This window comes from Tupaia chinensis, unplaced genomic scaffold (genome assembly GCF_000334495.1).
Source record: "Tupaia chinensis unplaced genomic scaffold, TupChi_1.0 Scaffold144195_1, whole genome shotgun sequence".
NCBI lineage: Eukaryota > Metazoa > Chordata > Mammalia > Scandentia > Tupaiidae > Tupaia > Tupaia belangeri.
Genome location: NW_006204052.1, coordinates 76,859 through 94,238, shown reverse-complemented (window position 1 = coordinate 94,238; position 17,380 = coordinate 76,859). Strand labels below are relative to the sequence as shown.

The 17,380-nt window shown below is 36.2% G+C and overlaps 1 pseudogene; it reads right to left on the bottom strand.

Moving 5' to 3' along the window:
• LOC102494217 (olfactory receptor 140-like) overlaps window positions 1-16,224 on the bottom strand; it is a 20,799-nt pseudogene extending 4,575 nt beyond the window's left edge.
• Window positions 16,225-17,380: the final 1,156 nt, after the last annotated feature.

The following is a 17,380-nucleotide window of genomic DNA, read 5'->3' as shown; positions in this document are numbered from 1 at the left end:
CAGTTTGAGTCCTGGACCCGGTGGCTTAAACTCATGCCAGGTGCGTGCGTGCCCAAGATCCCAAGAGGAGAATGGAGGAGAAGGGATTGTGGCATGGCCATACTCCCTGGGCGGTGGATTTCTTGCTCTCTGTCTCTCTGTCTCTTTTTGTCCTTCTGGCGAGCACACACGCCCTATAGCAAAAAGGAAAAAAAAAAAGGAAAAGAAAAAAAATATTTCTAGGGGTTTTTGTTTTGTTTTGTTTTGTTTTGTTTTTGTTTTATTAAAGACCAAGCAAAACAAAATTTAATTTTTCTTAAGGACTCTGAGGAAAAATAAATTTATCTAAATGACATATTTATGAAGAGTTTAGTAAAATAGTGGTAAATCTTAGAGAGAAACATGCTCCAAAGTCATCAACTAGGATTTACACTTGTTCTTTCCATTGCATTTCCAGAATTTATGGATATAAACTTTAAACATTTGGTATAGTATGAGAAACCTATCTAAAGCATCTAACTAAGCATCTAACAAAAAGCCTTACCACTATTAAGAACTCTATATACATTAGTTTCCTTTATTTTAGAGATATTTGCTATAGGATGCGTATGCTTGCCCAAGAGACAGAGAGAAACAGAGAGACAGAAAGCAAGAAATCACCTCCAAGGGGGAATGGACACACTGCAATCCCTTTCTCTCTATTCTCCTCTTTGAATTTGGGCACACATGTACACACACAGGGCATGAGTTTTAAGCTGCCAGATCGGGAAACTTGAACTGCAGTTGACTATGTGGGAGTCCAGTGATGTACCCATTTTGCCATCGACTGGTCACAGTTTCTTTTCTTTTTGTTTTTGTTTGTTTTGTTTGTTTGTTTTTTGTTTATTACTGTGATCTGAAAACATTGATAGTGTTGCAGCATACCAAAGATATAATCCTCCCTATTTAGATATATTCTCACTTTCTTAATATTATAAACAGAATAAGTTACTCTCCTCTTTAACAAATTTCTTATAGCATTTTTTTTGAGAGGTTTTTGCTATAGGGCGCGTGCACTCGCCAGAAAGACAGAGAGAGACAGCAAGAAATCACCCCCGGGGGGATAACCACGCCGCAATCCTTTCTCCTTCATAGTCCTCTCAGGATCTTGGGCATGCACGCACATGCACCCGGCATGAGTTTAAGCCACCAGGTCCAAGACTTCAACAACAGTTGACTATATGGGAGTCTAGCGACATAGCAATTACGCTAACTGCTGGTTATTCTCATAGCATGTTTCACTTCTGTGTTTCTTACTGTGTAAATGATAGGATTTAACATAGGGGTGAGGATGGCAAAGAACACAGTCACCAGTTTGTCCACTGAGTAGGTGGCCACTGGGCGCATGTAGGTGAATATGTAAGGCACAAAAAAGAGTACAATGACAGTAAAGTGGGAGCCACATGTGGAAGGGACTTTGTTTCGTCCTTCAGAGTCATGGAATTTTAGGGAGCTCAAGATAACTATGTAGGCGATTAGTAGCATAGAGAAAATGAGCAAGCACATAGCTCCACTATTGGCTGCCACCACCATTCCCAGCCTGTAGATGTCTCTGCACACAGGTTTCAACAATGAGAAGAGCTCACACCTGAAGTGGTCAATGACATTGGGACCACAGAAGGGCAAGATGACCATGAAAAGAATATGCACAGTGGCATGGCAGGATGCCACCAATCCAAGCTACCATCACCAAGATGTGATTGAGCCCCATCTCACTAAAGTCATGTAGTGCAGGGGCTTGCAGACGGCCACATAGCGATCATAGGCCATGACAATGGGGAAGATGATCTCTGATCCTCCCAGGAAGTTCTCCACAAATAGCTGAGTGAGGCAGCCCACAAAGGAGATGGTTTCCCTCTGTTAGAGCATGTCCATGATCATCCTGGGGGTGGTGACACAGGTGTAGGAGACATCAATGAAGGACAATTAAGTGAGAAAAAAGTACATGGGAGCCTTAAGGATGGTGCTAAGGGAGATAGTGATGACGATGAACAAATTAGCCAGCACGGTAAGTAGGAAAATGAGCAAAAGGACAATGAAGTATATTTTCTGCAAGTGTGGATTCTGTGTGAGTGCTGACAGAACAAATTCAATCACATTGTTGGGAGGCATGAAACACCTTGTGGGGGCCTGAATAATCTAAAAGATATTTTAAAAATGCAGTTAATTAGTTATGAAATGACTACAGTCTGAATTTCATAGTACCAAGATAGGGTAGTCACAGTAATTGTGGAGCATGTCCTTGGCATCTCGGGCCCCAGTAATTACTTCATTTACCTTTTTACTTCCTTCATTTTGCTTTCTATCTCTTCTGATACCTGGCGTCTGCATCTATAAAACATTAATAGGCAATAATTAATGTATGATTTACTGAATAAATACTGAGCTATGTGCATGCAATTTGGATTTTTCTGGCTCCAACTCCATGTGACTTTGGTAAGACATTCCAGTATCCTCTGCTTTCATGCCCTCCTCTGCAAATATGATCCCATATTCTACATTGTTACTCTAAGAAGTATTTTGTAACCTGTAAAGCACTGAACACAGGTAAAGGTTATTCCTTCTACTAGGATAGCTTACATTTGAAATAGAACTCTGTGAAAGATATAGTTCGGAAACATTCATTGTAAGAAGGAAGATTAGAAAAATGTATATATTGCTGGAGACACACCCTCCCTGGAACCTACCATAACACATAGGCTATTCATGTCTCTTTCCTACCTGTGACTAATGCAGTACTTGGTATAAGGTCTTCAGTGCTGACTCCAAATAGGTGATGAAAAAATATTTGATGAATTGCCATACTTCCATAATTCCACAGTTAAGAATACACCTGCTTCTCCAGCATGTAAACCTAGGAGCTCACTTATGCTCATCCTCACATGCTCCACTTTATGAGAAACAAGTAAACTTGATATGAGTGTGCTTCCCAGTTTAATGTTTTCTGGTATGTTTTATAAAATAAACATAAAAACAATTTCTGAGATAGCCAATGTCACAGTGGTTACGTTGCTGAACTCCAGTATGGCTGACCAAGGCTTGAATCTCAAGCCAGTGGCTTAAAACTTATGTCAGGTTCATGTGCATGTGTGCCCAAGATACCAGAAAGTGAATGAACAAAAAGGGATTATAGCATGGCCATCCCCCAAGAGATTATTTGTCAATTTCCCTCTCACTGTTACTGTCTCTCTCTCTCTCTCTCCAGTGAGTGCACATGCCCTAAGGCAATAACCTCTTAAAAATCTATATATTAAGCCCCTCTATGAAAAATTATGCAATTGACTTGACTTTCAAATTAAGTATAGCATCAGACAATTAATATTGTTTATTCTTCAAAATTAGGTTGCATATACATTTTAAACACAGTTCTACTCAGTAAAACTTCAGCATCAATAGACTAAGATAAAAAACTATTGGGCAGATTTTACAGTTTTGAGGATGCATTAGTAAAGGCAATTCTTATTTCCAAGCTTTAAAAATAGAATTTTAACATGCATAGCAAAAAGAAATAGACTGCTAGGTAAGGTAAAATACTGTACAGATATTTAGAGGTATACAAGCACACCCACACATGCACACACAATCTTATATATTAATAAAAATCAATTAATTACTGAAATAATCACTTACATGCTTATTACTCAACAAATATTTATTGGATTCTTACTATGTACATTAATGTACCTTTATCCATATTAAATCATAAAACTGTCTTATCAAATGCCACTAATAATTTCCCCCTTGACCTTTTTTTAACTTCACAGCAGCAATCCATCTAACCACAAGATCAACTATCACCACCTTTGCTTTGTGTTTCTGCTACACACATGCATATGCCTTCTTCTCCCATCTTCCTATGACATCCATTACAGACTATCTTGTCTAGAGGATATTGTATTATTAATGGAATGGGAAAAATCATTCCAAGTGAGGACACAGTTCTCAGAGAAATATGAAGAGAAAACATAAATATAACAAAATGTATTCTGTGCAAACTTTCCCTTTCAAAGATAAATGAATAAAAACTTCATTTTTTAATTATTCAAGATGAAAAATCTAACACATATGTGAAAACAAATTCCAACAGCTTAGCTACATACCCTTATCCTTTTGTTGGCTCCCAAACAAATCTGAAAAAAGAATGGTGTACAAAAAGAAAAATTAAAAAATAAATAAATAAAGGAAAGTGACTCAAATATAACTATAAAATCTCTTCTCTTTGACTTTGTAATACTGTTGCTAGGGATAAACTCAGAGGAAATGCTTTAAAGAGAGAAAAAAATTATGCACAAAGACATTCAAAACAAATATTAGGGGAACCAGAAGTTAGTGTAATGGCTATATCACTGGACTCCCATGTAGTTGACTGTGGTTCGAGTCCCAGACCTGGTGGCTTAAACTCACACCATACACATGTGTGTGCGTGCCCAAGATCCCAAGAGGAGAATGGAGGAGAAGGGATTGTGGTGTGGCCATCCACCCTGGGGGGGTGATTTCTCATTTTTGTCTCTCTGTCTCTCTCTGTCTTTCTGGTGAGCGCATGCAAAAACCTCTCAAAAAAATATTAAGAACTAACTATACAAAGTGAAAAACTACATGGAATCTCCAGCATTACAGAAACAGATAGGTTAAATATAGTGCATTTCTTGGAGTGATTTGTACCTTTTAGTGGAGACATTTTTAAAATTTGAGTAATATCATAGGAAAATTCTCAAATTGTTAATATTAAGTGAGAAAAATTTTGGCAAACATATATATATAAAGATCCCTAATTATTTTTATGTCTAAATTGGTATAATTATAATTGTCCTGTCTTTCTTAATGCTTGACAAACTGAAAAAGAGATTTAAACCTCAGACTGGTCAGAAAGAGGAGTGAGTATATGACTTTTTAATGTTAATTTACTTCTGAAATTTTATAATTATATGATTTTTAAAATAAATCTCACTTGTCAACCTGTTTGACATAGTTTCATGGTCAGAGCACCAGACAGTTGTTAGTTCATCAAGTAAAGTTATAAGATTAAAAACATCAACTGACTTTGCTACAATGCGTCTTTGCTGATGAATACACATGGCATCTTTGGATAATGCCTTTCTCTTGAGACTTACGAAGTTTTACCACATATCTTATTTGCAGGCAAATTCTGTAAAGTTTCTTAGCTATGGCTAATTAGATCTCCAGTGTATTTCACTATCATTAGTAGACCTTGCCAACAATCCAATTATTTTACGTTTCTTAAATCAACATTTGAAAAAACTTATACAACATTCATCTTAAATTTTTAACTCCTTCCTTAAACCCACATGAAGACAAATCAGTGTATCAAGACAAAAAAATGAGAGAAAAAAAAATCACAGACCACCACTTATAAATTTAAATATTTGATAACAAGTCAACTCAGCATAGAATCTGGATATTTGCAAATTGTACAAATTAAAAATAGTGGTAACTATCTGACTTTCCAAAATTTTAGTATATTTAATTCATCAACTTATCCTTCATAGTTCTTATTACTTTTAAATAATCACTAATTGTGACCTATTTTATGTACTAAAAGAAACACATATCAATAGATAAAATTATTTCTAAAAACAGTAAATTTAATTAAATTTAGGAAGATTCCTATAGATATTTGAGTTTGTGCCAAGAAAGTATTAGTAAATATGTTTTCAAATTTATATTTTACACTGTCATAGATATTAGTACATGGGATATGTTTCTGAATATCAATTACCTATATATGTAGAAACATTATAAAACTCTGCAATTAGAAAAGAAAAATGTTTAGTAGGTGACAAAAGTGATTCTTCTCTAAATACTACTTTTTTCTGCTACCCTTTGAAATTATTGAAAAAGCATCAAATTTAGATCTAGATAAATGCAAATCTTAACACCAGTTCAGTATCTGACATTGGGCTAGTTATTTAACTTTTATGAACTTATTCTCCTTCATCTGCAAAAATAAATAATCATAATTCCAACCCTGCAAAACTGTTGTGACAGTCAGATAAGAGGTGTGGGAAAGGTTTTAACGTATGATTATAAATACTGTAAAAATCATGATAGAAATAAAATTTTCATATTATATCAAATCTGCAATTATATTTCTGAGTAATAACACTCTAATGGCAATTTTTAACTCTGTGTTCTTACTATATGAATAGTGGGATTTAACATGACAATGACAAGAGTATACAATATCTTAAAAGACTGTGAGGGGTTTTATTCATGAGAGAAATGGTTACTGGTCACAGATACATAAAAACAGAGGACACAAAGAACTAATAACTGTGATGGGGAAGACATGGATAAAAACGCTTTGAGAACTGGATGAGTGCAGAATGACCCTAGAGGACAGTGACATTACAAAAGGATTACCTCACTGTTGGCCGCCAGCCAAGCGATCATCCAAGAAAGCTTTCATGCAGCGAAGTTGTCCCAGAGACAAATGTTACACATGAAGTGATCCATGATGTTGGCAGAAAGAGAGCCAGAGAATAACTAGAAATACAGTGAAGAAAATGTACTGCCCAACACACTCCAGCAGGAGGCAGCATGAGGGGGTGGTTCATCATAGTCAAATAGTACAAAAATCTGCAGATGGTCACATAGTGATCATGGGCCATAAGCACAAGAAGGAAAATCTCCAAACCACATAAGGAATGTTTACCAACATTTATATCATGGGTTTATTGCAGCAGATAGCTTTTGTCTCGAAGAGCAAATTAGCATGCATTTTAGAGATTGTGGGAGAGGAATAGCATGGATCCGTCAAAGATAAAAAGCCTGAGAGAAATACATTGGAGAGTCTGAAATCTGGCTGCAGATTAAGGTGATCACATTTTCTGTGACAGTGACAACACAGGTGATAAGTAACACCAAGAATATAATTTTTACATCTGAGGATTCCATATCGGTACCATTAGAATGAATTCAGTCATATTCATCCTGTTTTGTTTATTACTGTGCTGATGATTAACTCAGAAGTGGTGAGCTAACAAAAAAAACAATGTTTTTAATATCAAATTTTATTATTGTTGTTGTTTTGCATTTAATTACTATATATCATTACAGTATACAAAATCAGTTTTCCCAGCATGAATACATTGTCAATAAATCCAATCAAAGTTATTACCATACATATTAGCAGCAGATAATTTTCCATTTTTGTGTCCCTTAAATAATTTTTTTTCTTTTCTCCATGATTTCCTTCCCTCTCACATTCCCTCATTTCCCATCCTCCTACCACACTGTCTCTAGGCATTGGCTCTACATGTTCTAATACTTACAATTTTTCAGTGTCTGTCATATATTGATGAGCATTACTTATGAGAGATCTTCAAAAAGTTCATGAATCAGAGTGGTTAAAAAAAGGATTTTGATTGATACTGGTACAAAATAATGGCAAATGTTTGGGATGATGGATATAAAACTTATACTGATTTAACTGACATACATTGTATTTATGTACCAAACAAGTCACATTGCATCTCCCAAAATATGTACAATTATTATATGCTATTTTTAAAACTTCACGCGCCCTACAGTGAAAATCTCTCAAAAAAAAAAAAAAAAGTTCATGAATCAGAGTGATTAAAAAGAGGATTTTGATTGATACCTGTACAAAATAATGGCAAATGTTTGGGATGATGGATATAAAACTTATACTGATTTAACTGACATACATTGTATTTATGTACCGAACAAGTTACATTGCATCTCCCAAAATACGTACAATTATTATATGCTATTTTTAAAACTTGGTTGTAATTGCACAATGTGAAAATTCTGATACCTGGAATTTAAAACTATTTTTGCAACAAAACAAACATTTTGTTTTGTTTTGTTTTGCTATAGTGTGTGTGCACTCCCCAGGGAGAAAGTAAGAGATAGAGAAAAGGAAAGTGAAAAAGCATTCCCCCAGGGGGCATGGGCACACCAAAGTCCCATCTCCTCTATTCTTCTGCTCAGATTTTGGGCGTACACACATGCATATATACACAGACCCAGGTCTCGAACTGCTCAGTTGGCCATGTGGGTTCCAGTCACCTTAGTCTCTGTGCCACCTGCTGGGCTGAAAATAAAGATACTTCAATCTCATTTTTTTATGTCTATTTTACATATTGGGTTTTTAGATATGTAAAAAAACCATTTTAATTGTATAAGCAATTTTCTCTCATGGTGTGCCAGAAGAAAAGAAACACGCTGCATTTTCTATTTTATAAAAAGTAGTTAGAACAAATCTTTGAAGCTGCATAAGTCAGCTTCTTAATAAGGATGCTGTAATTCTCTTTACAATACCAGCTGACAAGTGTTCACTTGGCCTTTGCTTGATGACATTTAACTGTTCAGGCTGGTTCCTTATCATACTCACACAAATAAAAACCAAAGAATTTGCTAGCATTATACCAGCTCTTTAAGAAATGCTTATGAAAATACTTCCTTCCTTTTATCAGGAAAGAAAATATAGATGAATAAATATAAGAAAACACAAAACAACTAAGATGTGAACTAACAACATGATAGGTATAACAGCCCTTCCTGATTAAAACTCTCAACAAAATAGGTATAGAAAGTACCTTTCTTAACACAATAAAAGCCACAGATAATAAATCCATAGCTAACATACTGATGGGAAAAGCTGAAAGCTTTCCCACTAAAAATTGGAACAAAACAAGGATGTCCACTTTTTCCATTTCTTTTCAATATAGTATTAGAAGTATTAATCCATCAGATAAGAGAGTAAAATAAAAAGTATTCAAATAGGTAAAGAAGTTATATTGTCCCCATTTGCAGATGAAATTATTATATACACTGAAAATTCTAAAGACGTTATGAAAATAAACTTAGAAATTATAAAGTCAAAAACTTTGTAGTAGTAGACCACAGTTCAAGTCCTGGACCCAGTACCCAGTGGCTTAAACTCATGCCGGGCACGTGTATGTGGGCATGCCCAAGATCCCGAGAGGAGAGTGGAGGAGAAGGGATTGAGGTGTGGCCATCTCCCATGGGGGGTTATTTATTGCTTTCTCTCTGTCTCTCTCTGTCTTTCTGGTGAGCACACATGCCCTATAGCAAAAACCTCTCCAGAAAAATAAAAAAAGAAAAGAAAAAGAAAACTACAGCTGTTTTATATTGTTAACAATAAATTTTGAGGCAGAATTAAGAAAGTAATGTCATTTACAACACACACACACACACACACACACACACACACACACATAAAATAAAACATCTAGGAGTAAATCTAACCAAAATGGTAAAAGATCTCTAAACTAAAAACTATGAAAAACTGAAGAAAGTAATTGAAAAATATACCAAAAAGAAAAAAAATTGAAAGACATCCCAGTTCTCGGATTGGAATAATCAATTTAATTAGAATGTCAATACAACTCTAAAGAATTTATAAATTTAGTGCAATTATTATTAAATTAACAGTACCATTCTTTGCAGAAACAGAAGAAAAAACAATCATAGTTTGTGTGGAATCATAAAAGACCCCACATTGCTAAGGGAATAGTGTGCAAAAATAAATAAATAAAGTTGGTGACATCTCATGACTTTACCTCAAAATATATTTCAAAACTGTAATAATCAAAACAGCTTGATATTGGTACAAACACCTCACCAATGGAATAGAGTGGAGACTGTGTAAATAAATCCAACAACACATAGCCAACTGATTTTTTTTTTTGAGAGGTTTTTGCTATAGGGCGCGTGCGCTCGCCAGACAGACAGAGACATAGAGACAGAAAGCGAGAAATCACCCCCCCAGGGGGGATGGTCACGCCGCAATCCCTTCTCCTCCATTCTCCTCCCGGGATCCTGGGCACGCACGCACACGCGCCCGGCGTGAGATTTAAGCCACCGGGTCCGAGACGCAAACCGCGGTCGACTACGTGGGAGTCCAGCGACATAGCCATTACGCTAACTGCTGGTTCCCTAGCCAACTGATTTTTGAAAAAAAGGCATAGGACAATCCAGGGTAAAAAATATATTCTTTTCAACAAATGATATTGGAAAGACTCCATATTCACCTGCAATAAAATAGAACTAGATACCATCTCTCATCATTTATAAAAATAAATTCAGAATGGTTATAGGTTTGAATTTAAAGTCCCAAACTATATAAAACTATTTGTGAAGAATGCAGGGGGCAGGGAACCAGCAGTTAGCATAATGGCTATGTTGCTAGACTCCCACGTATTCGACCGCGGTTCGCGTCCCGGACCCGGTGGCTTAAAACTCACGCCGGGCGCATGTGTGTGCATGCCTAAGATCCTGAGAGGAGAGTGGAGGAGAAGGGATTGTGGCATGACCATCCCCCCTGGTGGATGATTTCTTGCTTTCTATCTCTATGTCTCTCTCTGTCTGGCAAGCGCACGCGCCCTATAGCAGAAACCTCTCCCAAAAAAAATAAATAAATAAAATAAAATAATTCAGGGGGAACTCTTGATGACACTGAAGTAGGAAAATATTTTTTTCCTTTTTATTTATTTATTTATTTACATTCATTCACTGTACATCATTATAGCATACAAAATGAGATTTTTCCATTCACAGTACACAGTATATTAGCTCAATCAAGTACATCAACATATGTGTTATTGTCAACACATAATTTTCCATTTCTTGTTTTCTGTATATTTTGCCTTTTTTCCCATCCTTGATTCCCTATCTCATCCTCTGCCATCTCCCACCCTCCTTCCACATTGTGTCTGGTATCTATTGTTGCTTTCTCTGCCTCCCCCATTTTATTGTTTCACTAAATAGCTTAATAAATCTAAATATTTTCAATAGCAAGCACAGCTGAAATATACATATCCATGAACACAAGTCTGACTTTAGGCATAAACCTCAGTGAATAGAATGAACACACTATAAAGTAGCACCTACCTAGGGCTATATAGCTTACTGCAGTCATCAGATAGGTATTTTTAATGCCTTTTATTTTTCTTCTGAAAATTTTTTTTATTAATTTACATTCATTCCCTGAACATCATCACAACATACAAAATGTGGTTTCCCATCTAGAATAAACTGGATAGTGGCTTAATCATGCATGTTATCATCCATAATATTCCATTTCTACTTTCATGTATATATGTTTTTTTACCCCATATCTGACCCTCTGCCCTATTCCACTCTCTTATTACACTATCTCTGCTGTCTACAGATATCTTCAATTCCTTTTCCCCCAACATTTAAGACTCCTAAAACATACTCATCAGATCCAAAAAAGATTAAGTGGAGTTACATAGAACTGAAAAGCTCTGTACAGCAAATAAAACAATAAAATAAAGAGACAACTAACAGAATAGAAAAGAATATTTACATCTATACTTTAGACAGAGTTAATAGCCAGAATATACAGGAAATGAAGCAGCTGATCTATAAAAATAAGTTAATTTTTTTTTTTTTGGAGAGGTTTTCGCTATAGGGCGCGTGCGCTCGCCAGACAGACAGAGAGAGACAGAGAGATAGAAAGCGAGAAATCACCCCCCAGGGGGGATGGCCACGCCGCAATCCCTTCTCCTCCATTCTCCTCTTGGGATCCTGGGCACGCACGCACACGCGCCCGGCGTGAGTTTAAGCCGCCGGGTCCGAGACACGAACCGCGGTCGACTACATGGGAGTCCAGCAACATAGCCATTATGCTAACTGCTGGTCCCAAAAATAATTTAATTTTAAAATGGGAAATTGATCTGAAAAAAAAAAAAAACTTCAAGTGAAGACATATGAATAGCCAAAAAGCAAATAAAACAATGTTCAACATTGTTTATCATAAAAAATATGCAAATTAAAACCATGATAAATTGTCACCTAACTCTAGTCTGCATTGCTACAATTAAAAACAAAACACCAGGACCCCCCCCAAAAAAAACAACCCCTCCCAGAAAAAGAAGAAAAACAAGTGTTGTCAAGTGTGTGGAGAAAAGAGAACCCTCATGTACTGTTGATTGAATGTTAACCAGTATACCTACTGTGGAAAACAATAAGAAGATTCCTCAAAATTTTACAAATAGAAATACTATGTGACCCAGTAATTCCACTCTTGGGTATTTACCAAAAGGATAGGAATTCACTTTGTCAGAGAGACACTTGCATATCTGTGGTTAGTTAGTACAGCCTAATTCACAATAGGTAAGACATGGAATCTACCTAAGTGTCCAAAAACTAATGATTGGACTAGGAAAATGTGACATGTATATACAATGGAATATCCCTCAGCCATGAAAAACAGTGAGATACTCTCATTCCCTACAAAGTAACTGAATCTAGAAGATTTTATGGTAAGTGAAATAAGTCAGACTTGAAAGAAAAATACAATATGACCTTGCTGAATATACATCAAATGTCTGTACTCTATGGCAGAAATTGAAAGATTTGAAGACAAAGAAGTAGAGTTGGAACTGTACATATCAAAGACGCCCTAAAAAATTAGAGATTTAATGGGGAGAGACTAAAGGAAATGTATTTAACAGACAGAAGAATACATATAAACAAGGGAGAGGTAATGGACTAGTAAACCACAATATAGTAAAAATAAAGATTGTTGTCTAAGACAAAAACAATATAGTAAAATGAGAATCAAAGATGTACAGCATGATATAATACTCTTTGTTGATGAAGAATATATTACCTTTGATTTTATTATCATACAATGCAAGCATAATTTGAAAAATTATATTTTATCTCACAAAGATGTATGATTAAATGTAAATAAAAAGTTGTAAAATAAATGAAAAAAGAGAAAAGTATAAAAACCAGCTGCAATAAAGTGATGAATTCAAGCATATCAAATATATTAAGAGTTCATGTTCCATGAGTTTATAAGCATACAAAAAAAATGTCAGGAGTGTGTGTGCAAATCTTTGAGATGAAAATTGGTAATCTAAGATTAAGTGATTCTGAGATCAGGAAAGTGATAGCACCTGTGCAGCTTTACCATTGGCAGCATAATCATGTCCTCAGCACGGGCAGTATCTCCATTAGCAAACCAGATCTGTTAGATCTGCCTCTGCAAGTTGTTCCTAGTAGCTCAGCCTAGAATCTGTGGCTCCAGCCCTTCCCAAAGATTCTTTAAACAACTTTATTACATGTAATATAGATCTTCTACATAGTCTAGATAATGACTTTTGTTTTCAAGCAAGAACTCTTAAATGTACCAAAAGACCTAAAATTCTCCATTTCAATATAGTACCAAGAATAACATGTCATCAATTTCACAAATATTTCAGTTAACAAATGTACTTTTCACAAAAGGCATTATTTTTAAGAGAATTTAATAGAGATGACAATTATTTATTAAATATTTATTAAGCATTTATTTGATACAAAACTTACTTTAGGTGCTAGAGATGTGGTAGTGAACAAAACAGACACTCTACATCTCTTTCTGAACACGTATCATTATGTATTTTAAAAAGTGTACATATTCTGCTTGGAATTATAACCACATAATTATAACAAAAGTTTGGGGTTTTTTTTGTTTGTTTTTGTTTTGTTTTTCATTTTCTAAACATGTATTGTCAGGAATAATCAGGCCCACAATTAAACCATTTCCACATTCTTGGAGAAATATGGTCAATGAATCAAAATACAAATGCATGAGACTGAGGTTAAGTTGAGGAGATGATTCCAACCCTAAGGAAATTTTACAGGGAGAGTTTGCTTTTAGAGTGTTCTTCAAAGGAGCACAGCAAAATTATGAATAAACTCAAATAAACCACAATTAGCTTAACACTCTTGTTCAGGTGATTAATTCTATTATAATTTAAAATATTGTTGTAATAAGAATGTTCATAATAACAAAACGTATGGTAATTTGTTTTTCTAAAAACTTACACTGATTATTTAACTTGATCCTAGTTATATTGCTATCATTCCCCTTTAACTTAAACTGAAGAGGTCGTCAAGACCAGCAGATTGTATAATAGTTACATTGCAGGACTTCCACATAGTCAGCTGTGGTTGATTTGAATTCAGGATCTGAAGGTTTAAAACTCACTTCTGGCATGTGTGAATACATGCTCAAAATCCTGAGAGAAGAATGGAGGAGAAGGGATTGAAGCACAGTCATACCTCCTAGGGGAGTGATTTCTTGCTTTCTTTCTGTCTCTCTCTGTCTCTCTGGAAAGCACACATAGTCTATAACAAAAATCTCTCCAGAAACACCCAAACATACAGAAACCTTAAGAGGTTATATTTTGCTTTTATACTGGAAATTATGCCATCGACAAAGTAAAAAGCCAACCTACAGAATGGGAGAAAATACTTTTGAATCTTGTATCTGATAAGAGACTTGTTTTGGGGACCAACAAATGGTATAATGGTTACGTCGTTGGACTCCCACATTGTCGACTATGGTTTAAGTCCCAGAACCAGTGGCTTAAAACTCATGCTGGGCACATGTGCATGTGTGCTTAAGATTTCAAGAGGAGAATGGAGTTGAGGGGATTGAGGCAGGGCCATCCACACCCCACCTTGGTGGGAGGAGTGATTTCTTACTTTCTTTTACAGTTTCTCTGGCAAATGCACATGTCCTATAGCAAAAATTTCTTTAAAAAAATAAAACAGAGACTTATTTTCAGAATAAATAAAGACCTCTTACCACAAATTTTAAAATAAGCTAAATATATGAATAAATATTAACCCACAGAAGATATACAAATAGTCAAAACATGAAAAAATTATCAACATCTTTATATGTTAGGAAATACATGTTAAAGCCACAATGAGGTATTTCTTTACAATTATGTCTAAGATCATAAAAGAAAGAAAATAACAAGTGTTAGTAAGAATGTGGAGAAATTGAAGTTTTCATACATTACTAATGGGAATGTAAAATAGTATAACATATTGGAAAACATTATGATAGTTTCATAACAGGTTAAACATTATTATTACAGGACTGAATAATTCTACTCTCAATTATAATCATTAGAAATGAAACATCTTAGACAACAGATACCATAGCTGTTAAATCACTGGAGTTCCACATGGCCGACCACAGTTCTTGTCTCAGGCCTGGTGGCTTAAAACACACTGGGCACATGTGTGTACATGCCAGAGATCTCTGGAGGAAAAGGGAGGAGATGTAATTTGGGCATGGCCATCCTCCCTGAAGGGTGATTTCTCTCTTTCCTTCTCACTGTCTCTGTTTCTGTCTCTGGTGAGCACACTTGCCCTTAGGCCAAAACCTCTCTCTCTCTCTTTCTCTCTCTCTCTCTCTTTTTTTTTTTTTGGCACTACACGGCTTTATTTCAACCTGAATATGGTATCATGAGGTGATGACTTCTGATGCTGAATCATACAAGGAAGTAATAATCATAAAGGAATAGAAAAAAATAACAACAAAGAGAAAATCATTAAAGAAACAAGTAGTTCACATTTCACAGCAGTGCTCTGACAATGCTGGCAAGTATTTCTGACCACTGGCTTCCAACCATAGGGATATGAACAATGACCTAATCTTAGTGTAAGTATGTTTGCTCCTGACAGTTTACACTCCAAGTCACTCCATGTCACACTGCTTCACTCAGCAGACTTCTGTAAACCTGGTCTTCAGACTTAACTAGGTGTTGTGTGTAATCACAAAGAAAAACAACTAAAAACAAAACAGGGAGTGGCAAAAAAAGTAAACGAGGTTTCCAGAAGGCATCAGGAGATCACTGCTGGCCCAACCCTTCATTTTACCAGCTTAAAGAAAAGTTCTGATTTTTATTTCTTAGCAAACCCAATATTCAGAAGCTTACCAGTAGGCTCAAGTCAAAGGTTTTAAAGACAATTTACCCTTCCTTTTTTTTTTTTTTGAGTAAATACGTCATATAAAACATGAAATCAAGTTCTAGTTTCTAAAAAAAAAACTGAATATTTGTAGTAGTAAAAATGTATATGTTTATATTTCTCTTTTTAAAAAACATTTAATAACAATACGTCAGAAGACTATATTTATGCCCCCCACCTCATCCATCCCAGCACTGCCACTTGTCCACCTAACACAGATACATTAAGGCAAAGGCTCCTAGAAAGGCATGTCCACCCTGGCCATGGCTGGGGACACTAGGTGAACACACTCAAGCTGCTTGCAGGGTCAGGAAGAAGGCTTCACCCTCATGCGCACAGAACCATCCTGCAATCCCGAAGTACACTCTCAGCCGTGTTGATAAACAGGCCTGCATCCACGATACCTGGGGTCATCTTGACAGAGAGAGAGAGACAGAGAGACAGAAAGTGAGCAATCACCCCACAGGGGGGTGGCCACACTGCAATCCCTTCCCCTCCATTCTCCTTTTGGGGTCTTGGGCATGCACATACATGCACCAGCCGTGAGTTTTAAGCTGCCAGGTCCGAGACTCAAACTGTAGTAGACTACATGGGAGTCCAGTGACATAGCCATGTCCGCTGGTCCCCACATGGCATGATTTTCAAGCCACCAGGTCTGGGACTCGAACTGCCATTGGCCATGTGGGAGTCCAGTGACATAAGTGCTATGTTATTTGCCTGTCCCTAGATTCTACCTTTATTAAGTAAACTTGTCAGTAATTGGTCCTTCTATAGAGACTTTCTTCCCTGGAGAGAAATATATAGAGTAGTGATTACAATAAGCATTTTTATTTTCTTGTTTTATATTTTTCATGTAGCTCATTAAACTTACAAATTCAAGTTCAGATGCTCTTAACTAATGAGTATGGACAAAAGAAGCCAATCTTTGAGGGAGTTGATCACAAGTTCACAGCAGAAAATCAGCATAATCAAGACTTTACCTAAAAATATTTAGATCAGACCCTAAAGTGCACAGATGAACCCATATAACACCATTAAGATAGATTTTGCAGGGACCAGAGTTAGTGTAATGGCTATGTCTCTGGACTCCCATGTAGTCAACCATGGTTCAAGTCCCGGACCCGATGGCTTAAAACTCACGCCGGGTGCATGTGCATGTGCATGTGTGTCCAAGATCCTGAGAGGAGAATGGAGGAGAAGGGATTGCGGCATGACCATCCCCCCTGGGGGGTGATTTCTCGCTTTCTGTCTCTATGTCTCTCTCTGTCTGTCTGGCGAGCACGTGTGCCCTATAGAAAAAAAAAGATTTTTGCATAAGCATGCCTTCTTAGGAATAATGTCATGGATAGATTCTTTGGTGGTGGATGGCATACAAGCCTGAAAGATTTACCTAAAACTGATATTCTTTACTGGTAAGCCTTCAAAGTACTAGTCCTTAGATGGTAGGTCAGGAATTTCTTGTAGGTAACATGAGGCATCAACACACCACCCGCTTTGCCAGCATTAATAAATAAATAGAAAGAAGAGAGAAAAGGAGAAATGGGAAGTAGCAATGGAGATGAGATGATGG